Consider the following 27,359-nt stretch of genomic DNA (forward strand, 5'->3'; position numbering starts at 1 on the left):
TACACCTTCTGGTGAGAAATCATTTTTCTTAATCTCCTATGCTGCTGCCCTCTTGTGAGCAATTCATATGTGCTGAGGTTTGGCCATGAGAGCGCAGCACTGGAAGGAACACATCATGTTTCACTTTTCGGCAGGGATGTCGAAATTTGACAACGCGAACATTGGTGTGCGTGAAGGGCAACTCGGGGATCGTTGACAAGGTGTAGTACAAAAAGAAGGTAGTATGGTTTGATATTATTTGTCGAAAATCATTCACGGATGGGCATAATTTGTATTGAAATTGTTTAGATAAAGAGTATCTTTGGATAGCAATGTTGTTTTGAAGAAACAACTTGGTTTTACTAGCGTTTTAGAACGAATTTGTCCTCAAATATCATGATTGCATGATTGTTGACAGCATCGTACCTGATGTAACTACCTTGAGCTTTGACACCAACACACTCACATTGTTTGTTTTTGTGTCCATCGTTGTTCCGTTTGCTGCTTGAGCTTCCTCCTGCCTCTGCCCCGTAGTCATTTGGAAAATAAAAGGCTAATCTGTGAATGTGTGTGTGTTATTTTGTGTAAATCAGCCAGTCGACTGATGGTGCGGAGAAAAAAAGGCAGCAGTAGCAGTAGTGATTCAATAAAACTATTATCGCGAGTGAGTGCAACCCGAAGTTGTGGCGCAGGAAAAGATTTCCCTTCCAATCGGAAACCTCCTACTACTAGAAGTGGCTGGAAAAGTGTCAAAATATCCGAGCGATCAAAATACGGTACGGAATTACGTGTTCTGATGTGGAAGCTGGTGAAATTGTGCTGACGCAAAAACGACGCAGTGTTTTTCCCGTTCGTTCCGTCATTCGTCGTATGACAAGATTGTGTAAAATTCCTTTGTTGAAAAGGGAGGAAAAAATAATATCTAGCGTAATATGTGACAAAGGATTCAGTCGAATTGTTAATTGTCCATAATGGATCTGCCTTGAAATTTGAACTTCCATAAACGTTCGTAGCCTATGCAGGATTCCTGCGGAGTTAGTTGAATTCTGTGTAAAAGGAAGACTAGTTCCGTAACAATCATTCGACCAATATACAGAGTTGTATTTATAAAGCTATTTCGACAACTATTGCTAGATATGAAAGTGCACGGAAGCTAAATAATAGTGTTGGTGCTGGTTTTTGTATTCTGTGAGTTTCTGGTTCTGTCTGATGGCCACACGAATGAAGCCATCGTAAATCCGTATACAGCAGAAGGAAACAATTATACCAATGCTCTTATCATCAGAAGTTCCACGTTCGTTGTAAGGTGAAGAACCGAACATGCCCTCGAAAAATTAGCTGCTGACGTTGGCCGATTGAAGGCCACTTCAATCCGTGACGATGATTTGCGTGCTAGTCCGAGAGATCCGTTCCGATCCGATCGGATCCAGGTCATAAAATGGACTCGACAACTGGGAGAAACTAGTGGCAAGACCAAGAAGAAAACACGTAACAACAGAGTGGAGATAAGCTAATTTCTATTCTTGTGAGTTGTTAGGGCGAGTGCACCAGGAGTGGAGCAAAGGAGAAAAAAAAACAACCATAATATGTCGATAATATCCCGAAATATTTGATTTTAACATAATTGGTCGATACATCTTATTTTTTTAATTTTATTAGTATTCTTTCAAACGTTACATTCATTTCTTATCCTAAAAGGTTATTATATAATCATTATAATTAATAATTATTGAGCTTCAGAATCATTTGCAAAACTTAATTTTGGATCCTCTATTTTCTCTAGCTTTCTCCAGAACTTGTTTACAGGAAATTCTTCAGCATTCCCACTTAAAAATTGCCCAGAGATTGTCCCATGATTCCCTGGAGGTTTACTAACACAATCCACAAATGTTTATTCCAGATTGCTTGGAGAAAATCGTTGAGGATTTTTTTTTTCAAGGAACCCCAAAAAAATCCTTCTAGGAGTTGCTACGCTGATTTTTTTTAGTCATTTGTCCAGTCAGTTTTTTAGAGATCTCTTAAAAAATTCATCTACATTTTTTTTCTAGTTATAATTACATAAAAAGTTCCATCAGAGATTATTCAATGAATTCTATTTCTTCCATGATGCCCTAAATAAGTAGTTCCAGTAATTCCTAATAAAGTTGCTATAACAGGGTGTCTACTACCTGGAAAAACCTGGAAAACCTGGAATTATCAGGGAATTTTATTCAACCTGGAAAAAACCTGGAATTCTCAGGGAATTTTAGCCACAATCAGGGAAATTATTTTGAATTAGTAATGCATGGTTGAATATGTCCTTTTTGCGACTCCAGAACTTTTTAACAAAAAAAAAATTTCGGCCGCTAAAACGCTACTTTTGATGTGCAGTCATTTAACTATTTTGTCTTTAACATGCCTTTTCATGTAAGGTCTTTTTTTTGTCTTAATATGCTTGCTGTGAATTTTGATTAAACATTCTAGAGGCCCCAGAGAAGCCTTCAGAGACTATTACGCGGCTATTCCACAAGTTCTCTAAGATATTTTTCTCAGATCCCGAGGAGTTCTTCAGGAATTCTTGTGATATCTGCAGAGATTCCTTCTGGGATACTCCAGGAATGCTACCAGCGATTTCTAAAGTGATGCTAAAAGAAATTTCTTCAAAATTTAATCCAGAAAATCCTAGAGCACTCCAGCGCTACTACCTCCAATAATGTTCAAAGAGATTACTCTGAAAGAGACCAATTATTCCAGGATTTCCTCCAGATATTTTTTTAAAGGTTTTTATAGCGATTTTTCTAGTTGTTAGTAACTTGTTACTTCTAGGAAATTTCCCACAGATCCTACAGAAGTTCTTCCATAATGGTTCATTCCAGTGTTTGAAACAAAAAATCGTTTCAACATTTTTCCAAACCTTATAATAATTCCTACGCTAATTATTTTATTTATTCCAGGCATTTTGAAAAGGATTAGCTTTAAAAAATTGTCTACGATTACTCTTAGTAACTGCTCCAGAAATCATTCAGGCATTTTGCGATGAAATCTATTATAAACTTTTCCAAGAATTCCTTTATAAATTCAACCTACTATTTCTCATTAGGTTTATCTAATTCTCTCGGCATTTCTACAGGATTTCATCAAAATATTATTGCTGCGGTTCAAACATCTCTCGAAAAAACAAAAAAAAAATCAAACAACATTTCTAAATATCCATGGAATTTTAACAACTTCATTAAAGGTTCCTCACTAGTGAATACTACAACAATTATTACAGTTACTATTCCGATCAATCACACATAAATTTCTTCAGATATTCTGTCCGGTTTTTCCTAGGAAAAACTCCAAAAAGTGTTAAAGGACACTGTTCAGTGATTGGAATGTTTTTTTTAGTTATTTTAGCAATTAATTAGACAAATCCAAGAAAGATTTTCATCATGAATCCAGGAGTTCTTTTCGAGATCATTGCAGAAATTTATTAGGGCAAACTTAGAGTTCACACAAGTTTCTTCGGAGATCACTCTAAGATTTCTTTGAAAGTTACACGCGATTTTTTTCAGAATTTTCTCCAAAAAAATTGACATGTTCTTGGATACAGCCCTTGATGAATGATTGGATAAATTTAAAGTTCTTGGAGAATTAAAAAAATGTTGGACTCCTTGAAGGAATTTTGATTTCTTAAAATGCTCTAAACAGAAATGTTGCAGACTGTCATAGGAAAATCAATGGAAGAATCATTAGATAAACATCTGGAGAACTTGGAACTGCCTTGAAAAATGAAACAATCTTTGATTGTTTTTTTTATCCTTAGAAAAAAATCCAGATTGATTTCATTAAGGTATCTAAAACGAAATCCTTGGAAGAATTACTTAGAAATCCCAAATCAAACTCCAGAAGAGATCTTTGGAGTAACATGTGAAAGAAATCTTTAGCAAAATAAGCGATTATATTTGTCGTAATGTTACAAAGAATTAAAATAAATCTAAGAAATATTCTTAAATAAATGTCTGTTCAAATGAAGAATCGAATTCTCAGATCATGGTTTCTGTTAGTCTTTTTTCAGTTTTTTTTTTTAAGTTAGAGGTCTTAAAAGTTGTTATTTTCAGGGTCGGTCATAGTCATTTAAAAATATTCAATACGACCTCCAGAGAAATTTCCTGAGTACGTCGCTGATCCTTCAATCTGAATCCCGTTTTGAAGGATCGGCTATTTTTTCCTCAGTTTGATTAGTGTTTTCTTCATATCTTACTTTGATGATCGAAGGCACTTTCAAATCATTTGATGAGCATTCTTGGATCTCATGGAAATTAAAACGAAATCACTAATTACAATCAATCATTTATGTATTTTGGTGATTTTCTTGAACCTGGAATTATTTTTTGAAGCCTGGAAAAACCTGGAAATATCAGGGAATATAATTTCTGTAAATGAATAGACACCCTGTATAAGAATTACTCTAGCATTTCATGTATGAATTACTCCTACAGTCCTTCCAAACATTTTAAGAGTAATTTATCTATAGTAAAGTTTGCATTGTGGTTTCAGCCAATAATAAACCAATATTTCTGTAATTCATTTGACTGTACTACTCAAATTTCTCCAGGGATCCGATGTATTTTTTTCTAGAAATTCCTGTAGGATATAATCCAGGTTGGATATTTTGGGATCCTTGCAGGAGTTCAAAAAAAGTTTCATGTGGCACTAGTTAAGATTTCCTTTAGAAATATCTCACGAATTTTGTTTTTCAGAAGTTTGTCCAGTGACTTTGAAGCATTTTCTGGCAATTCAGTGGATACATTTCTGGATAAACACTTAAAAAAATAGAATCTCTGGGTGAAGGTACCCTAAAAATTTATATAAATTCCTGGTTAAAGTCTAAGCGGGATCCACAGTGATTTATTTTTATTTTTAAGAAATCAGTGGAATTATCGCTGTAACTTCTGAGAAAAACTATTCCGAACCAAGAATCTTGAGGAAATCTAGAAAAATCGATGCAAAATCAAATTTATTCACGAATCTGTGGAAGACAGTATGATTTTCCTGATTCTGAAAATCCTCTAGAGTAATTTCTGGTATTGAATTCTTGGAGCAATTAATCAAAAAGTTTTAAAATTCACTATATGAACATCTAAAGAAATTTTCGGAGAAATATACCGTTTTATTTCATATTACGGACACTTGAGGCCTCAATGAAGTACCGTTTTGTCTCAAATTCCGAACAGACTCATATTACGAACACTCGGTTTTTGTATGGCGATTTTTTTTTTTTTTTTTTTTTTTTTTTTTTTTGTCGGTAGCGATAGGGGTAGTACTGGCACTCTTAATCTGCCCTAAGCTCCTTCCCAGCATTTGCTTTTATAAGCCTCTATTGCGTTCATCACACAGACGTTCCTAAGCAATGTTGCTCAAATGGTCACTGTGTACGCTAGCAGCAATCAGCCCTTGCCGTAGTCTTGCAGTCTAGTAGTTCAGACTACTATCAAACTATGATAAGGCCTGAAATGCTACTAGAGTGGTTAAAGTGAAGAACGAAATAGTTTTATCAAAAGGTCCTCATTCCCCATTTCATTTCATCACTCACTATCGTCACTTTTATTTTTGACACTATCACGTATATCACCGATTATCACTCATCAACTTTCGTAATACACTTCAGATATACTTTCTATTATATCACTTTTCACATCACATCATTTTCATATAAATCTGTTAGCATTACCATCTGTTAGCATTACTAAGTAAATAAAAGATATTCAATTTAAATGTATCATTATGTTTGTTGTTGCAGAGTCATTACTATTCAAACTACGATTTAGCACTATGATCAAGAAAGTTACATTAAACAAAATCACTTCGATCCATTCTTTTGCACTCGCTGTCACTTTTATCATGCACGTTTAAAGAACTAGGCAATTAAGTTTATATTCAGAAAAATGATTGCACAATGTATTATGGCCATTATTAAATTAGTAGAGTTCACATCACTATTATTATATTTTTAACAAAACTATCAGAATCACTTCCACCTTAATTTTCAAATTTTCATCACTAGATTTAATTATAAAATCACTATTAGCACCTTCACAATCACTAAATTTAATAACGACGAATGTAACGCACAGTTCCACCAAACACCCATTCTTATGTTGCATTATAAAACGATTGATCACACGTTGGCTTCGAAACTTAACCACCATTGCTGATTAGTACAAAGGATGCCACAGCTCGTGTAAACGAATTGAAACATCAAACAACCAGCACTGGTTTATAAGTAACTAATGAGCCCTGGCGGTCCCTCCGTTCGAAGAGGACCTGATAATATGCCGAAACATATTAACAAATCCTCCACCTGAATGCAGCCGTTTCATGATAAATCATGAACCGTTGGAGGTGTGCCAAAGTATTGGGAAGGTGATATGTTTCACAGACGGGTATTATTATGGTGCACCTTCTACTTTGGCACCGTCAAACCCTGTGATCGTGGCCAGGGAACACTCGGTTTTTGTATGGCGATTTTGTTGAAATGTTTCGCTGAAATATGTCATCAAATTACAAGGAAATGGCAGTCAATTACAATTCAATTTTAACGTCTTCCAATCTATTTTATACTTCTGGAGTAGTGATGACTCTCTAGTTCGAGACCAGTAGAACTAGCTCAGATACATTTATTCGCGAAATTATTCTTTTGAATGCGATTTATTCTTGCTGTTCGGAATTTGAATCAAGGTGTTCGGAATATTAGACAGAATGAACACAGTGTTCGGCATTTGAATCAAAATGTTGTTCCATACTTTTGCGTTAAAACAATACTAAACAAGTTTTAATAAATATTTTTTACGGCACACCTAACAGCTAACAGTTAGGCTTTGCGGAGAATATAAAATTTTAATTAATATCAGCAAATTTATGCTCATCAGAGGCATATGAAGTCACTGTTGGCCTTAAGTGTTCGGAATATGAGTCAAAACGGTATAACTCATTAGAAAGAATACAGAATCAATCATTCTGTATGATTCCTCCGCGTTATCAAGCCTTCAAAACACTTAACTTTTGAATAGACTTTTCATGTTTCTTATTCCGAACACTTTCTTACTTTTGCCTCATTTTTCGGACACTTTGATTCGAATTCGAATTCGCTGGGGGGGGGGGGCAGATAGCCGTAGTGGTAAACGTGCAGCTATTCAGAATGACCATGCTGAGGGTCGTGGGTTCGAATCCCGCTGGTCGAGGATCTTTTCGTGAAGGAAATTTTCTCGATTCCCAGGGCATAGAGTATCTTCGTACCTGCCACACGATATACACATGCAAAAATGGTCAATCGGCAAAGAAAGCTCTCAGTTAATAACTGTGGAAATGCTCATAAGAACACTAATCTGAGAAGCAGGCTTTGTCCCAGTTGGGACGTGAATGCCAGAAAGAAGAAGAAGAAGAAGATTCGAATTCCGGACAGCTCATAGAAATCATAAATAAAATACTCAAATCATCAACTGGATGGTCAAACCACTAAAAACATGTCTAAGGCAGTTGAGCCTGATAAACTTTCAACCTATCTACGAAAAATGCTTATTAGAATGATAAAAAATGAGAACTTTTCAACAGCAAAAAATGAAATATTTCGAGTGTAATGTTTCTCATACAAAGACGAGAGACCGGAATTTGAAGCTATCCGTAATATGACTCCAAACGGTACCCACCTGAATTAATTTCAGATGAATTGCATGGAGTAAATCGTAGAAAATACGTACAGTAACACGAACAGTGATTCTTGTCGTAATGTCATGAGGAATTAAAAAAAAACTTCAAAACATCATTAGGGAAATATCGGGTCGGATTTTTGAAAAATCTTCCAATGGCTTTAGATTTCTGATGTGAACCATAATTCTGTTCAAAATATAGAAAAAAAAAAAACAAGTTGATTGGACGATAGCTAGAGCAGGGTGTCGACTACCTGGAAAACCTGGAAAGTCGGGGAATTCAATTTTTAACATGGAAAGTCAGGAAAAGACATGGAAATTCACTAGAGGTCAGGGAAACATATAAATAGGTACTACAACCTCACTCACACAAGTTGGCTGTCTAAAGTTATCGATTAGGCCAACTCAGCAATACAATAGTAAAAAATCAAGATGTTTACATTCAATTCAATTAATGGAAAACAATGGTAATCAATCTTTCAAAATAACAGTACATTATCGAGAAAACGCTCTTAAGCATAGAAAATTAAACTGTACTTCAATACTTATACTTATCTTCAGAACCCAAAATTTTCTAAAATGAAAAGCATCAACAGTGCTCTTCGAAGTTGGCGAAGTTGCTCCAAAAATATTTAGCTCTAAACTTTCCTAAATCATTTCATTGCCTGGTTCCGGTCATTTTGCTTAAAGTCTTGAGAAAAAATGGAGTTCACTCCTGTTAATCTTTACAAGTTTGCTCAAAATATCCTAGTGAAACTGGTAAAACGATAAATAGACAAAAAACAATGAGAGTTCTCATTTTCAAGAGCATGAATCTGCAAGACAGGATATTTGCTGATTTTTTTATCAGGTTGTTTCTGGAAGCAGTAAAGTGCTAAAGAAGTGTAAAGTGCTCTCATACTGACATTTTTTCGTTTCAAGCGTTACTTCAGGATTTTTATCAGGATCTTACTTACAAATATGTCCAGTTTGTTTATACTCAGGAAACTCTCCAGAAATTCTGAAGATCATAACATTCCTCAACAAAATTTCTTCGGCAATCCAGAAAATGCTTAGAAGCTGAAATACCAGGAATTTAGTTTGAAGGAATCTGCTTGATAACCCATTGACAGTTTGTGAGATTATTTGGAGTTTCTCATTGAAAATTCTTAGAGGAGTTCCTCAGAGCATTGCAAAAGGCATGACAAAATCAATAGGAACATCAGAAAATTTATATTATATTCAATCTCAGAATGCTTTCCGTTAAACATATTTTAATAACCTCTTTGGGGGAAAAATCATTATCAGAATCCTAAAATATTAGCTAAAATAAATATCCTGTAACGAATCATCGTGCAATGTTATTGGAAGTATTCTATATGAAAAAAAAAACTTTGCAAAAAATTTCTTTGCGATTCCTAAAAAAATGTTTTACAGTATTCCTGAATTATTCCTGAATATTCCTAAAAAAAATGACAAGTTAAGCGAATGCGTATTTTAAGTCCATAAAAAGGAAATAATTTTGAGTTATCCTTGACTAGTTTTCAAGTTTTGTACAAGTACGACGTGCTGCATTCATTCATTGTGATGACAATCACATCAAATGTCATAAAAACGAGATAAATTGGGTAGAAAAGGTATTGGGACAACATCAATAGTTTCCAAGAGGTCTTGAGCCTTTTTTCTGAAACGTTGCTGTTGAGTAGGGTGTGGCTTATTTTACAAAAGTTCTCAAAACCAAAAATTCGTGTGCTCTACTGAATTAAAATCACATTAAAAGAGAAACCTCAAAATCTGAGCCAAAAATATTAACATTTAGGGGGTGGCGCAAGCGTCTTGAAGGTGAATTTTCAAGTTATAAAAAATAAGCTTCAGTGAAGTGAACATAACTTTGTTAGTTTTCAAGCGATTTTCAAACTTTTAGCATCAATACCTTCAAAATTAAATTTACAAAAGCTTTGTAGAACATCAAAATTGTCTAAAATCAAAACAAGTTTAAGTTAAAAGTAATTTATTCTAAATTTTTCCTCATTTTACTAAAAATTTCTACTTTGTTTGGCCATAACTTCATAATTACTCATTTCATTTCATTACCGATTCCAAATCTTTTTACATGTTTTTGAAGCTATTCCAATTGTTTTCAAACCTTTCATACAACACATTTCACTAAAAAAAATTTTTGACCAAGTTATTCAGCAAAAACAGCACAAAAACATGATTTTTAACGAAAAATGCCAGTGTTTTTTTTTTCAAATTTTTGCCAGGTAAATATTATCTCTAAAGCTGAAACTGGTTTTTCTCATTCGTTAAACTTTTGAGAAGGACTTTGCAACAATATTTAAATAATTTTAAAACAAAAATATGTTTGCATATCAGGAAAAAAATATGCACTATTCATCTCGTAGTAGAGGCAAGATGCATTATAAATTTAAGTTTTATAAAAAAACGCAATTTCCGGCAAAAAACTTAAATAATCAAAAGAAATTTGATTTTTGCATTAAAAATCATGTTTTTGGATAGTTTTTGGTGAAAAACTTAGTCAAAACCATTTTTTATAAAAAAAAGTGTTGTATGAACAGATTGAAAACAACTAAACATGTAAAAAGATACGGAATCGATTGAGAATTCAAGAAGTTATGGTCCAACTAAGTTGAAATTTTTAGTAAAAAGAGAAAAAAATTGTATAAAAGTATTTTAAACTAAGACTAGTTTTGATTTTAGACAAATTTGATGTTCTACAAAGTTTTAATAAATTTAATTCTGAAGATAATTATGCTAAAAGTTTTAAAATTGGTTGGAAAATAACAACCTTCAAGACGCCTATGTTAATAGTTTTGGCTTTGATTTTGAGGTTTCTCTTTTAATGTGATTTGAATTCAGTAGAGCACACGAATTTTTGGTTTTGAGAACTTTTGAAAAATAAGTCGCACCCTACTGTTGAGCTCTTATTAGCCCACCCACGCAAACTAACACCACTATCCGAAAGATGAACTAATCTACGATGACGTCACGCTGCAACTTCCAGCGGGAAGAAAACCATTACTGCGGGCCATGTTTACAGAAAATGAACGATTTCGCTGCACATTCATCCACTTCATGTTCATTCGGTGAACATTCCTTCGCTGGATGTTGGTCCGGATGTTATTTTATGTAAACACGGCCCGCATTTAGAGCAGAAAAGAAAAAGAAAATCGACAATAAAAGAAGACCGTGGATAAGTCCATTGGTGTTAGCTCTTCATGATAGTGGTATTGGTGAGCGTGATCAAGTTGAATTGGGCTCATCAGCGGCTTGCAAAGCCAATGTTTACCAATGTCGATATGCCCTTTTGAAATGTTTGTCCAGAATTAAGGGACGAATGACCCTCGGGTTAAAGTTCCTCTCATCAAACAACAACAACAACTATATCAATCGCTGAAGGTTCATATCAATTCTAGAAAAGGAAAAATAAAACAAGTACTTATGGGTGTCAGGTTACTGAGTTAAGAAATATCATGAAGACCGGTCTTCAAATAAAATCCTACCGTGGAATTACTTTAAGAATTGTTTCACACCCGATGTTTGGCATTGAAGTTTCCAATGACAACAAATTTAGACTTATTGCGACTCGCAATTAGCGAATCATTTTCCGCAAGTCAGTTTGAAGTAAATAAACTTGCTGCCCAGTGAATTGAAAATACTTATAGGCAAATAGGTAGCGAGATAGCTATAAAAATATATTTACCAAGCCTATTTCAACAGAAACACCCAAAGTTCCAAAAATTTTCAAATGACAGAAAAAGTTGATGTTTCATGCGCCTATGTATGTATGTTATTAGGTGTTAGTAAATTTACCAGCTTGTGTAGAATTCAACAGCTGGAGTCCAAGAAGGATCATCACCGTTGAAAGGGTTGAAAAGTGCGAAACATGACAAAACACCCTACCTCCACTAAAGGAGCCTTTACCCTGAAATAACTGATGCTGGTGCGGAGAGTGCGATCGTCGTATTAGAGAAACCTACTTCTTTCTCGCGGTCACCACAGGGCACAATGTAGCCCCCATTGTGTGTGCTGGTGGATTGGTGTCGTTTCAAATCAGCAGACAGAATCAGAACAAGGGATTTCAGACGGCAATGAATCAGCAACCAAGCAAGCAAGCAAGACGACACCGAGACCGAGTAGGTATCGCTTGCAATTTACGTAGTGCATTCGAAGTTCGATTCGATCGACCAGCGTGTTGTAATTATTGCGTCTCTCATTGAACCAATACGTATGTACATACAGACCAGCTGAGAAGTTATTTTTTTTTTGTTTTCCACCAGAAGAAGCAGTGCTATCCATACTATAAGCTTTTAAGCGGATGCAGGAAGACGGATCCGTTATTGATATGCCACTGTTGAAGTTTACGAGGTTTGATCGACACTAATTTGATTTCGTTCATTGTTCATTGTTCAGAACTTTGAAAAAATCCCAAATTTTCCCAAGTTTTCGAGAAAATATATTTTATTGCAAGAAAAAAATAGTTGAAAAACATTTTGATTTTCCATATATTGTTTCTGGGTTTTGAATTGGATAAAAACGCGTTGTCAGGACAGGGTGTCTACTACCTGAAAAAACCTGGAATTATCAGGGAATTTTATTCAACCTGAAAAAACCTGAAATTCTCAGGGAATTTTGGCTACACTCAGGGAAATTATTTTGAAGCAATAGTGCATGGTAGAATATGTCGTTTTTGTGAAACAAAATATTTTCAATTAAAAATTTTTGGGCTGCGCCGCCTTCAAAACGCTAGTTGACGTGTTTAATCCTTTTAACGATTTTAATTTATTCATAATGTCATAATTTATTATTTAATGTTTAGGCAAGGGAGCAAAATTTAAGATTGCCAAGTTGATAAAGGCTAGTACAGTTCTAGTTGGGTTTCATTCATGAGCATATGACACCTAGTTGAAAACATTCCATTGTTTTTATTCAAAAAAATAATTTTTCGTTTGTTATACAAAAATAATAAACTTTGTAGGTAAAAAGAAAAAAGTAAAAAAATACTGTATTTTGAAGGTACGCAGATTTTTGTTATAGTCTTCGTCACTATTTTAATGCAAGTCTCTATTTTTGGTTAAGGTCTCTAAAGTCTCTATTTTAATCAAAATGGTCGCTAAACTCACATTTTAATCTACTTGCAGTGAATCCTGGTGCAAAATTTCAGAGACTCCAGAGAAACCTACAAAGACTATTATATGATTATTTCACAAGTTCTTAATGATATTTTTCTCAGATCCCGAGGAATGTTTAAGGAATTCTAGTATTTTTTTTCCAGTGATTTCTTCTGGAATACTTCCTGGAATGCTTCCAACGATTTTTCAATGGATGCTTAGAAGAATTAGTTAAGAACTTGGTCCAAAGTTGCTAGAGCTTTCCATCGCTTCCACAAAGGTTTATTCCAGAGTTTCAAAAAACCTGCAGTAATTTTCACAGAGATTATGCTGAAAAAAAACCTAGCGATTATCACCCGATCTTTCCAGATGTTTTCCCACTGTTTTTTTGTTACTTCTAGAAAATTTCGCACAGATCCTATAGGAGATCTTCCACTAAGATTTATTCCAAAGTTTTTGAAAAAAAAATGTTTCGGCATTTTTTCAAGAAACCCTATAATAATTTCTTGGCCATTTTTTCATTTATTCTAGGCATTTACATAAGAACTATTTTTTTTAATTTATCCACGATTACTCTCAGGAATTGCTCCAAAAATCCTTCAGGCATTGACCGATGAAATCTAACTTATTAACTTTTCCAAGAATTCCTTGATAAATTTAACTTGAGATTTCTTATAACATTTCTCCAGAAATCCTCTCGGCCTTTCTCCAGCATTTCAACAAAATATTATTCCTGTGGTTCCATTTCTTGAATAATTTTTCAAATGAAATTATCAAGTCTCAATGGATTCTTCTCAACTTCATTCGATGTTCCGCACCAGTTAATACTATAGTAATAACAACCATTATTTTCTTTCCGAATTTCTTCAAGGAATTTCTTCAAAAACAAGACTGTAAGAATTTATTCAGAGATTCGAATGTTTTTTTAGTCATATTAGCAATTTATTAAGAGAATCCTAGAAAGCGCTTCATCAAGAATCCCGGATTTCGACATTCCTTGTGGATTTCTCAAAATTTTCTACAATAAAAAGTCTGGCAAATTTCTTTGATCTAGAGACATCCCTTGATGAATGGTTGGAAAAAAAAAATACTTCATTGGAGAACTTTGAATCAATTTTTTGGAAAACTTGTAGATTCGTTGAATCATGAAACAATTTATGGACTGATTCCTGTTCATGAAAGTATCTAAACGGATTCGGATTCATGAAAGTATCTAAAACGAAATTCTTGGCAGAATTACTTACAGAAATCGTTGAACATCATAAATCATACAGCACAACGAGCAGTCGTAATGGCACGAGTACGTTTCTGATGTTCAAAAAACTGAATCCCATTTAGGAAAGTTTTTTTTTTCTTAAGTTCAAATAGATTATTTTTAATATTTGATGAAATCAGAAATTTGATAATCACTCTTGGTTTTCGTGGAATTATAACAAAATTACCAAATGATTCTGCACGCGTTCTGTTGGGCAGTGCTCCGTTAAAGCCCAAGTAGAAAGGTAGTTTTTAGTCGCCGAAGTATTGTGCTCTGCAAGATAAATCCACGTAATGCGATTATCTGAAAATGTCGATAGACCGTCGCAGTGATAATAAAAATCACCAAATGTTTCAGATTTAGCAAATTTGAAACATTTGCGTCCTTGAAGAACGAAAAAATCCAAGCCTACTTGAATTTTGACGTTGCGTTTGAATTGCGCGCATATCTTCTGCGCGTTACCGCCGCCGCTGGATGTGGATTTAATATAAGCGCCGCAATATTTTGTTCTCGTTCTAGTTTGCACGCGTTCTGAGAGCAATCGAGTTTGGATTTTCGCGTCTCCGGACTGATATTTTATTTTTGTGAAATGAGCATGATTGAAGTAGAGTTTCCAGGGTGGCCACCGAACCGGGAAAAACGGGAAAAGCGGGAAAAAGACGGGAATTTGAATCCACCGGGAAAAAGACGGGAAAAACCGGGAATTTGAGTAGATCACCTGGAAAATCGTTTTGAACAAACATCTTCAAGCTGTAATCTACAAACTAACCTCCAAAATAAGTTATATAATGTAGTCATGTTTAATGATATTGCCATGAAGTATTCTCAATTTTAAACAAATATCTTTCAAACATTAATAATTTATTTTCTACTAAGCATGGTGTAGCTTCCTTAAAAATGTTTCACTCTTTTCTTAGCAATGTTTCAAAATATTTTTTGAATTTTTGTTCTCGCTCTGTCAGTGCTAATATTTTTTTTTTGACTTTTCTCTAACTTTGTTTACTCGACGTTTTGAATCAAAGTTTAATTACTTATTGCAGATTGGTTTAGCACTCTTTTGTAATTGCTGAATACCACAACTAATCCTGAAAACAAGCCTTTTTTTATAAAAGCATTAAACGTTTTTGTCACTGTCACTAGTTATCCATCCAACAAAGTTTTTAATAAGGGCTCATTTACGATTTTAATTACGATCAAGCTGTTACAGCTCATATAAAATGTATAGAATATCCATACAAAAAGCATTACGAGAGGGTGGTTGGGTGTATGTCAAAAATGATAATTTTCGGTGTTATTAAAATTATGATTGAGCCCTAAGTAAGTGCTTCTACATGTGTGGCCTTGTTCCATCCATACCTTGAACTTATTTGCTTTAGAGAACTCTTTTTTATGAAGAAAATTCAAATGATTAAGGATCGAAATAATTTCAATTAAGGTAAGGAACTGTGGGAACCGATAGGCGTATTTTCCGAGACGAAATAAACGGAGAGACGGATTAGGAAATATAACGCGTGTTTATTTTTCTGCTCTCAGCAAAAACTAAATCAAACACGGCCGCGCGTACGTTTGCGGTTTCTACTCTTCAGGGTGGTATTCAGGGGTGCGCGCAGTGTTGACAGAGTGCGCCACAGAACTACTTGAGCATCTTGATGATTTACTTAGGCACCTGGGGCTTTTGTCGGCCAAATTCAAATAGCATTAAAATTAAACAATTAACCATCTCTATCCCATGATGGATAGCTCCAGAGCTCCATTGAACGAACGCGAGACAAATCGAATCTGATAAATACTGTACTATATCATAGATTTCAGAATGAGATTCTATATAGATTAGAACAATCTAATAGTCAACTTATTGTTCCAATAGTGAAACTATTGATAAACAATCAAGTTACTATGGAAACTAAACTTAAAAAAATTAAACCGATTTCCAAAAAAAATGTTGCAGTGCTTCTCATAGAAACGATTTTTCATTTGTAAAAAGCCAATTGAAGTCGTTGAAAAAAATATTAGAAATCGGAAAAATTATGGAACATATACCGGGAAAACCGGGAAAAAAGCGGGAATTTCAAAATCAAAATTTGGTGGCCACCCTGAGTTTCGGCTGGTGCAGTTTTTGAAAAAAGTGTCTAGCAGGAGAAGATGCATCGAGGCCGGACCTCAGATTTTCGAAAGCACGAGTCTGGAGGGCCGGAGGCTTGATCGATCACTCGCTGATGGTGACCAATCGATCAAGTTTTCAGCTTGAGCCGTTGTCTGATTCTCTAGATGTGTGCTCTTGAGGGTACTCGTTCAGGTTCAGGTTTTCGCGTTGCCGGAGTAATATTTTACTTTTGTGAAATGAGCATGCTGATTAAAGTAGCTTACAGTTTTTTTTTATTTTAAATGTACAATATATTATGAACCATATTTTAAACATGACAACGGTGGACATGGTAATTAAATTAATTGATTTAACAAAATATGAACATTTCGTCACTGTAAGTGTCGACATAGACTCTTGCACATTTAAAACCACATACCTTTCCTTTAACCTCATTTTTATCATTATAAAAAATAACCTTTGAATGGTTCGATGCTATAGTATGTCCACGTTGTCTTTAGAGTACTTCTTGAACTGAGGTTGCATGAATCGCAACACTTACCCCATTCCATGAAAATCATGGAGATGCAGAGGTGATCTCGGTCTCTAGTAACAATGAATGTCATACTAACATTCCCTCCTTTCCCCGATGACCATAAGGCCGTGGCTGGCGCCGTTATTGACTTTTTGATGTTTGGAATTTTTGAAAGTGTACATTGAAGATGAAAAGCTACTCCCAAGCTACATCTCTTGCTTCCTTGTGCAACTTCAATTATTCTTGTCAATCAATGCTTATGCTTATTAATTATAACAAAATTACCAAATTTTTTTCTTGAGTTGTTTACATATGTAAAACAAACAGATATTTTTTAATGAATTGATGATACTTTTCATTAGACTTTTTTGTTCAAGTATTCAAAGCCAAACTCCTATCTTTGAAAATAAATGTTTAGTCAGCTAATATGAAAAGAATCATCAATCATTCATGCATTTTGAAGAATTTCTTGAATCTGGATTTATTGTCCAGAACCTGGAACCAAAACCTGGAAATATCAGGGAATTTGATTTCTGTAAATGAGTAAACACCCTGCAGGAAAGTCAAACGTTTATTTTTCAAAGTATCTGAAAATTATTTCAGCAACATTAGAGATTATAGTTAAATCAATATATAATCAAAATTAACAAATCATATTACATAATATATTTTACACACAATTATACTAGTGGGCCAAAAACTCATAATAACAAAAAAAAACTGATAAATAATGTTTTGGTGGTAATCGAAAAATTTAAACCTATACTAGGAATAGGCGGGACAATATAAGCCACCTCTGGTTTGAGCAAGTCAAAGCTACCTTATCACGAAAATGGACCACGTAACACCGATGGACCGTATATAACAGGACACCGCTCAAACCATCAGATAGTGAACTCGTGCATCGGACCATTTAGTGGAATACCTATAAGTAAATGAAAAACCGAATTTAGTACTATACCATTTAATTCCACTAGAGTATGTGTCCTTTGACAGATACGCGTATTCCGACCTCAACTGTAAGGCCGTCTTCGGGGTCGTGTACTAAAGTCGAGTCTAGTACACGACACCGAAGACGGCCTTACAGTTGAGGTCGGAATACGCGTATCTGTCAAAGGACACATACTCTAGTGGAATTAAATGGTATAGTACTAAATTCGGTTTTTCATTTACTTACAATTTCATGATTCAAATCAAACTCTAATCCAGTTTTTGTATAAAATTGTCGGAAAAAGCTGTGGGAAAGCAACAGTTGAATTCGCACAAAACTATAGTATGCAAAATTCACTCAAATTAGAGTCCACTGATAACATTTGTATAGATAATAGCAGATTAGCAGACAGCAGAAATTAGAGTCTACTGATAAAAGTATTAAATTCATAGCTCGTATGATAGCTTGACAACGTCCCTCTCTGTAGGTGCATAACATAAACTGAATTTATTTTTTCTAATTCTTATCTAAGTCTACTACAATAGTGTTTGGTTTTTAAAACGCCCTTGAAAAAATGCCATGAGTTTGACGGAACCGTTAATTTGGAGTAACAAAATTTTACTGTTTTTTTAGCATCGGGTTGATGAAATCCTTGATATTTGAATGTTACTTTGCAGTAATTGGAGATAGACGTCAAAACCCAAGACATCCTTTCTTACTCATTAAAATGTTGCCAAATTGCAACAGGAAACTTTCTCAGTTCATCTCTCATAAATCTCCTTACTGTGTTACTGAAAACCTTCAACCTTATCATCAATCAAAGGTTAATATATCTGATAAGCAAATCGTTCATGCTAAATATTTAGTATCGATAACTTCCTACATTGTGCATGACCTTTCTCAAGCACACAGGTTTGCGTGAATGGTAGACATTGCAATGACATCTAGACATTGCAATGACATCTAGAACTGTTGAACGGTTCAGAATTAGCAGTTTTGCATCGCTAAGCAGCAAAAGCAAACATCACTCCCCATGTTATAGGTATCTACCAAACGATGATACGCGTTCTACTCGACAGTCGTCATGTAGGTAGGTAAGCCTATATGAGATTTCGTAACCACTTCGACCCTGTCGGTTGGATAGTCGGTGCGAATGTGAGTAGTCTTTCGCGTTATTGCCATAATGAGGTTAAAGAATACAACAAAGCACAAGTGCCTGGTGTTCTGTTGGAACCGCACAGCTCTGTGAACTGTAATCTTCCACTCACAACAATCTTTTATAAATAAGGAGAATCCTGTATGCTCAGACATTTTTAGTTTTATAATTATACTTAAAAAAGTACAGTCTTTTTTGGCGCGAATATTGTTATTAATCGAAAGGTCGAAAGGGTCCAAAATCATGCTAAATATTTTCAAATACGTATCCAATCCATAACCAGTCCATAGAGGACATTCTCTAATTTTAAAATCTGTGAAGACTCTCTGTCATGTATTGTGTAAATTAATAACTGCTCAATAGGTATTGTATAATGGTATTAAACTATACAAATTACTCTTGGTTTCTGAATGACGTCGTGTCCGGGCATACAGGGTCTCCCCTACAAACTTACATGCGAATTTGATATTGTTTTTGTTTAGCGCAGGAGAACATCGAGCTCGAATCAGCTGATCTTGTATGGAAAAGCCGATCACCCATACCAAACAACGTCGCGTTGCAAATGGATCACAGACGGTGTCGACTTTTGTTTCATCAAAGAAAATTTGCGCACCTACTTCACGGCATCGGCTGCGCACTAACTTTTGCGTGACGTCCGAATTTGCTTATTTCGCTTTAGCAATTTGCTCTGGTCCGTTTATGATTAGTCTTCTTCTTCTTCTTCTTCTTCTTCTTCTTCTTCTTCTTCTTCTTCTTTTTGGGATTACGTCCTCGTTGGGACACAGCCTGCTTCTCAGCTATTATGTTATGACGAGCATTTATGATTGCATCAAGAATTTTTCGTCCTAAGTTCTTGTGATAAGACAGAACGACGCTCAAACAACCCGCATAAAAAAAACCCGTACGAACTAGAATTCTTTCGGAAGCGACATTGTCATGTATTTCCCCGATCGTTGCTCACTCGAGAAAAGAGAGATCGGAAATCCTCATCTCCCTTGCCACGAGTTAGCAGTGATTGTACGTCGTTACAGTAGTCTGGATGACTCTTCGGTAGAACTAGCATGTGTTTGTAGTGAGTCATTCATTATCAGCTGAGGAGGACCCATCGAAGATAACACGTCTGGCAAATGAGGGTGAAGAAATGGTTCAAATTAATACAATGCAAGTAGTACTTCGTTCGGAAGTTTGTAATATGTAGCGATAATGTGGACTTGATTATGCTTAGAAAGCCTGCTTTGAAATGAGGGTATATTGATATGTATCGAAGGACTATTTATAATGATTGGTATTTAATTATGCTGCGTCATTAGGGTCGGTGTTCCCTTAGTAGAGAATCCCCTATAGACGTACTAGTGGTTTTTTACGGCCGTTTTGCTATATTTTTTCTCGATTGCATATTTTGGAACATGGGACAATTATGCGTATAACGGCAGTGTAGTTCTATGACGAAAATTTAAACTGATTGTCCGAAAGGTAACAAAACTTGAGCATTTTGTATGAAAATCGACACGCGCTGCTATTATTCAGAACAGCATTGTACGTCGTGAAGCTAGTGCTACTCTAGGAACAGAAATAAGAAATAGTTCTACTATAGGCACATGTGTTCCTATAGTGGCACAAGCGATAATAAATACAAAAATATGAGTTTTCGTGTTTTTAATATTTTTTCCACAAAACCAAGCAAAAAGCTGTCAGATGATGAATGTTTACAAAAAATGTCCCGCTTCTGTCCCGATTTTCCCTATTATGTTATGCCGAACATTTATGATTGCATCAAGAGTTTTTCCTTCTAAGCTCTTGTGATAAGATAGAACGACATTAAAAAAAAAACCCGCATAAAAATACCCGTACGAATTCGAACTCTTGCGGGAGCAACATTGTCATGTATTCTCCGATCGTTGCTCATTCGAGAAAAGAGAGATCGGAAATTCTTCTCTCCCTCGCTACGATTGAACGTCATTACTCCTAGTCAGTACTCCTTTCGGAAGTTTGTAATAGCGATAATGTGGATTTGATTATGCGTAGAAAGCCAGCTTCGAAATGAGGGTATACACCAGAGCGTTAATGATTAATCATAAATTTAATCATGATTAATGATTAATGATTATGATTAATCAAAAATGTTAATCATTAATCACAAAAAAACAAGAGTTAATCATTAATCACTAATCATAATCATTGCAATATTATATTTCAATCAATAATCATTAATCATAATCATAAATATCGCTCATTTTATTCAGTAATCATAATCTTAATCATAGGCCAAACATATAATCAATCATCAATCAATCATTGAACAAAATTCAACTAATTTTACAACATTGCTTCCTAATGTATAAATAAATTTTTCATTTCTTATATCGTGTGACAAGTTAGTTTATGTCCAAGAAAGTTCCAAATCCAACCAAGTACAGCATGACTTTGCTTTATATCCGTGGACGTAATCATAAGACTAAGAAAGACCCTTAAGTAAGTATTATATGTAGGACGGTGCCTTTTCTTAGTTGTATTTGATCCGAATCCAAAGACCCGTTTGGAGGCTACCATTCTACATAAAGGATTGCTTTTTATAGGGGCAGTGCACAAAATTTCGACCTAGCACTAATTTTTAAGCCATTCATTAGATTTGTAGATCAAAAATTAGTCCTTTTCTCCTAGTAGGTGCTAATTTTGCCAACAGCTCTCTCGTTGTTTTTTTTTTTCATGTTGAATGTTTGCAATCCAACTTAATCACAATTTTTAATCACAAACCGTTTTTACTGATTTCTAGATTTAATATGAATCAAGGATAGGTGGAAATTCCATCAAAACATTATTTAAAACAATATTTTCCAAAAATTTTCGTAGAGATCATATTATCTTAATTTCCCCAAGATTTTTTTTTTCCAAAAGTCCGATATCTAATATTTTAATAATTCCTCGATAGTGAATTCAATGACTTGGTTTGCAAAATTCATGAACTTTAATATGTCGAAAGCTAGGTTTCAGAACTACCAATAAAGTGCTTAACTTTCACTTTGGAAGAATTATTAAGGTATGAATAACAATTATGTAATTGAATTTTACCACTTCACTTTACAAAGAAAAATAAATAAAAGAAATCACTTGTTTTTAATTATGAATCGTGGTTTACGGCCAACCAGCCGAGTGGAAGTTTAACAACTACCGAAAAGCTAAACATTACATATAATTTGCAATTGGATTAGATGGACAAATTGGTCGGTAGTTGTTAAAAGAAATCTCTTGTAAATACATTTATATGTATGATACCGTAAATTCAGGTGAAATTAATCAGTAGGTATGATCAATTTCACCCGTAATTACGTTATATTCCTTATCTTGTAAACATATTACAATTTACCGGGATATGCTTGTTTTGTACTATACTATTTTCTTTTAATTTATTAAGTAAAATGTTGAAATTTATCTAGTTTTTTATTACCAATATTTTGACTACTTTTCCCGAAAAATCGAGAAACCATCCATTTAAAAAGTGATAATTCATTGAGTTTGATGTGTCGCAAGTAAAGTTTCACAACGCCACTACGTTTAAGATACTGACTCTTGAGTCAGAGCAAACCATCACGATTTGTGATTAAAAACTGTAATTAAATGGCAAATTAATTAAGATGAAGATGCATCGAAGCCAAACCTCAAATTTTCAAGAGCACAGAGCCAGAAGAGAAGACCACAGAAAAACAGACAACGGAATAAGCTAAAAACTTAATCGATTGGTCTCTCGCTGGTGGGGAGTTTTCAGCTTGAACCGCTATCTGGTTCTCTAGATTTGTGCTTTTGAAAATTGGAAGTTTTTCTTCGATTCACCCTCACCTTAATTTAAACGAATTTTAAAAGATCTCATATATGATTGTTTGTTAATGATGAGTAATATTCATCATTATTTAGTCTTAGTGTATAACCCTTGGGTTGCTTACTGCTAGTCGTTTGGTGCATATTTTAAGGCATTTAATTATTAGTTATTGAATCATTAATCAAAGATTAATCATAAAGACAATAATTAAATGACTTGAGACGTCCTAAACACCTTGAAGAATGCAAGGAATGTATAAAACTCACTCATGATTTATAAAAAAAATCCATGAATGAGCTCTCAGCACGATTTTTTGTTTAATCTTCAATTACTTAACCATGATTAACATAACGCTCTGCTCTTGAACCAGCCTTCTTCAGACTCGGTCTGCAAAACAATGAAGCTTAATAAATCGATAATATTTTTGGGTCTCGATATGTAAGTAAGTGGCTACTGAATATTAGGGGGGGGGTCTACTTCAGCACTCCCCGCATTAAATCCGGGACTATCGTAATTTTTTGAATCGATATAAAAACAAGCAGCAGGGTTAATCATAATCATTAATCATAATCACTAATCATACTGAGTTTAATCATTATTCATAATCATTAATCATCTAAAATTGTAATTTAATCATTAATCATAATCATTAATAATACTTTGACTTAATCATCAATCACAATCATTAATCATGACTTCAAAAGTCTTAATCATTAATTATAATCATTATTCATGATAAAATTGAATTTAATCGTTAATCACTTAATCAATCATTGCGACCTGTTAATCATTAACGCTCTGGTATATATATTAATATATTAATATACATCGAAGGACTGTTTCTAATTATTGGAAATCATGCAGCGTCATTAGGGTCGTTGTTCCCTTAGTAGACAGTCCCCTATAGTCGCAATAGTGGCTTCTTACGGCCGTTTTGCTATAAATCTGTTTTTGACAAGAAGGTCAGGAGCTTATTTATCTAAATGTTATTGATTCACAACCAGATATTGTTCAAAAAATCATCAAAATAAATAATTTCGCTTGAAATTTAAGATCTTTTGCACCTGTCGAGACATATTGTTTCTGTAGTAGCACTACAGCATCAATAGGTCTACTCTAGGTGCTACTACTACTTAAACAAAATAAATGATGTAATCCTCTCTTTCCCATGTAGCTCCAGAGCTCCATTGATTTTAGACGAACTGAAAACAAACCGAATCAGATGAATACTGTGGAATAGTTACTAGAATATGATTTCATACTTATCAGATTAATCCAACAGTCAACTAACTGTATCAATAGTAAAACTATTGATAAAGAATCAGTTTGCTATTGAAAAACAATCAAAATTCTTCAAACTGGTTACGAAAAATTTGGGTCATTTGCAACATTGTTTGTTTGAACACTTTTTTCGTAAATAAATAGTCGATTAAAGTCGTGAGAAAGAGAGAGTTGAGAACTTTTTACAACAAGCTTTTTGGTACACATTTCTAAAATAAAAAATAAATGTTTTGTAAAAATACGGTTATGATTTGTGCTTTGCCTACTCCGTGAAACTAGTGCTACTATAGAAAAAAAAGGAATAGTGCTATGTGCTAAATAGGCACAAATAATAAATGAATGATACACTAAAAAAAAAGAAAACAAAGATATGAGTTTTTGTAGTTTTTATATTTTTTTCCACAAAACCAAGCTAAAAAGTTTTCAGATGATGTAAAAATAACGCCACTGGCTTTATTTCTCGAATTTATATGAATATTTGTTGTTAGCTATGCAGCTAGTGGTACACCGGCCCTACTTGACGTATGATACAAAGTGATACCATAAGCTCCATAGTATACTCTCCACAGGTGCGCCCCTGTATCAGTCAAAATCGGATCCCTTGATAAAGCCAATAAATTACACCGATATTGTCCATGCATCAGAATCCTAGTCCTTACTTCTTCAAACAAGAGAACTAAATAAATAAAAAATTAGAAAACAAATTGTTGAATTCGGCTCATTTTTTTCCCTTGTCTCAAGATCATTCTCGGCAATTGGGAAAACCGAGACTTGTCACTTTCAACAAGGTTTAAAAATGTAACAAGGACTAAAAAATGTTCCTTTGATTACTATAATATCCTGTTCTCTTCGTTTGGTAGTGCTTCGTGAAGCCCAAGCAGGACAGTTCGGTTTTGCGTCGTCCGATTGATTTTGGTGACGGATTCGCGCGTTTTTGTTGCCGGAGAATTTTTTTTCCCCCTGTTTTGGAGCGTCTTGCTGGGTAGTGCTTCGTGAAGCCCAAGCGGGACAGTTCGGTTTTGCGTCGTCCGATTGATTTTGGTGACGGATTCGCGCGTTTTTATTGCCGGAAAATTATTTTTTTTCCCCTGTTTTGGAGCGTCTTGCTGGGTAGTGCTTCGTGAAGCCCAAGCAGGACAGTTCGGTTTTGCGTCGTCCGATTGATTTTGCTGACGGATTCGCGCGTGTTTTCGTCGCCGGAGATTTTTTTTTTTTCACCTGTTTTGGAGCGTCTTGCTGGGTACGTATTTGGGAAGGCCCAAGCAAGACGGTTTATTTTCGGGACGCCAAGAAGTTTTGCTGTCAGTGTCAGTTTTGTGTTCAGTCGAGAATGGATTACCAACTGGTGAGTTCGTTTCATGCTTATGATAACACATATTTTCTTGAAAGCGTAACTTTTATGTAATATTAAAACAAACTTTGTATGGTTCGTCACTATATGTGTCGGCATTATGCTTTTTTCTTATACAATTTGAATATACATATATTTTTCTCTTATTGACATTATTAAAAATTGTTTATTAAAAAAATCTTTTGAATTGTTCGACATTGTGAATGTTGACGTATTTTCTAAAACTTCTACCATATCGAGACAAAATGCACAGTAATACTCATATGTAATTTTCAAACAAACTATGTATGGTTCGTCACTACAAGTGTCGGCATTATTCCTGTTTCATATAAGTTAAAATATAAACATGTAATTTTCAGTTTTCGTCATTAATAAAAACGTCTTTTGAATTGTTCGACATTATAGATGTTGACGTATTTTTCCAAAAACTTCTCGAGACAAAAATACAAAACTAGCTTTAAATACAAGTCGTATTCTTCCCCCTTGTCCATGGATCGCATCACCGACCAGAGGTGACTCCCAGATCTTTTCCTCCCTCACTAATAAACACCCTTCCCGTGGTGATTGTGGAGATGCAGAGGTATTCTCGGTCTCTAGAAGCAACAATCATTACACCCTAACATTCCTTCCCCATCCCAACTGACTGTAAGGACTTGGCCGGCGCCGTTATTGATCAATAATATTAGATCTGCTAAAATTGCACTTCGAGAGTAAGCGGAAACTCCCATCCCTTATTCATTTGGATCGTAGTGCAATTCTTACCAGTTCCGATCAATCACGGAGTCGCAACCATTGACATGTACAGTCAGTCTATGCTATGCTATGCTATGCTATGCTATAATATCCTGTTCTCTTCGTTTGAAGCAGTCAGGACTAGGGTTCACTGGTAGATCTTTACCCTGTAACGCCCCACGAAAAGGTGATCTACCCGTGTTATGGGTCATCTCTGATGTTTCTTTCCAAGACAAAATAATCTCTAAAGCCATTTTTTACCTTTTCTGCTTGCAGTTATTTTTTAAGAGATTACTTAATGATTTTTTTTCTAGAATTAGTTCCAGGAAAACATTGACCATTCAAACGTTACTATACCTCCAGTAATAGGGTAGGAGAAGTGGATGAATGAGTATGAGTTTATTAAGTAGATGAAAAAACCGAGTTTAGTACTATACCATTTAATTCCACTAGTTTGTATCCTTTGACAGATACGCGTATTTCGACCTCAACTGTAAGGCCGTCTTCAAGTCGAGTCTAGTACACGACACTGGACATAGGTATTCTACTAAACAGCTCGAAGATTTATTATTATGAGTTTATTGTTTAAAATCTTATTGATTTATTTACAAAATCTATTTTTCAACAATAGGACACCACTCCTTTATTCTTATAGAACAGTTTCACCTACTCTATTTACACAGGGATTACTCTGACAATTTTCCAACGGACTATCCCAAAATTTCCACCAGAGCTTTTTCCACAAGAATTACTCCACAAATTCCTCCCGAGGATTATTCAAGAAAATCTATAAAGTACTGTTCCGGGAATTCCTCAATAAATTCGACCAGGTATTTTTCATAAATTGCAATTGCCTTCAGATTATTTCCTGACTATGTCTCAAGCAAAAATTATCTTAGCAGTTTATTCATAAAATCATCCACGACTTCTTCAATATTTCAGGAGTTTATTAGGAATTTCTACAGAAATATGCGAGTTATGTTTGATCCTTCGATCTTGACGCTTGCTTCTGCGGGGGTGGTCGATGAGGGCAGGATCAAACATGTCGCGCGTCGTTCGTGTAGTAAAATGCAAAAACGCCGCGGATCGTTAGTAGTGTTTGATCTATTGATCGCATTGCTTGCTCCTGCGTGGATGGGTGATGAACACTTGTTCGGCGTACAATGCGATTATCGAATTATTTCGCGATTCCGATTAGGCGTGGTTATATCATGGATCGCATCACCCCGATGACCGTAAGGACGTGGCAGGCGCCGTTATTGACTTTTAAAATTTGAGCTCTCGGTTTGTGCACATTGAAGAATGGCAAGCTAATCGAGCAGTGTTTGATCCTTCGACCTTGAGCTTGCTCCTGCGGGGGCGGGCGATGAGGGCAGGATCAAACATATCGCGCACGGGCGCGTAGCAGTTAAAAGTTCAGTGATTCGTTAGTAGTGTTTGACCCTTTGATCTTGTCGCTTG

General features: G+C 34.9%; 1 protein-coding gene across 1 annotated transcript in view; it reads left to right on the plus strand.

The window, feature by feature from the left end:
• Positions 1 to 560: 560 nt before the first annotated feature.
• Positions 561 to 27,359, plus strand: part of LOC5578276 (ras-related protein rab7) — a 35,579-nt gene continuing 8,780 nt past the window's right edge. The window contains exon 1 of the mRNA XM_001663754.2: positions 561 to 755. The gene's annotated coding sequence lies outside the window, so the exon portion shown is untranslated. The remainder of the gene's footprint in view (positions 756 to 27,359) is intronic.

This window comes from Aedes aegypti, chromosome 1 (genome assembly GCF_002204515.2).
Source record: "Aedes aegypti strain LVP_AGWG chromosome 1, AaegL5.0 Primary Assembly, whole genome shotgun sequence".
Taxonomy (NCBI): domain Eukaryota; kingdom Metazoa; phylum Arthropoda; class Insecta; order Diptera; family Culicidae; genus Aedes; species Aedes aegypti.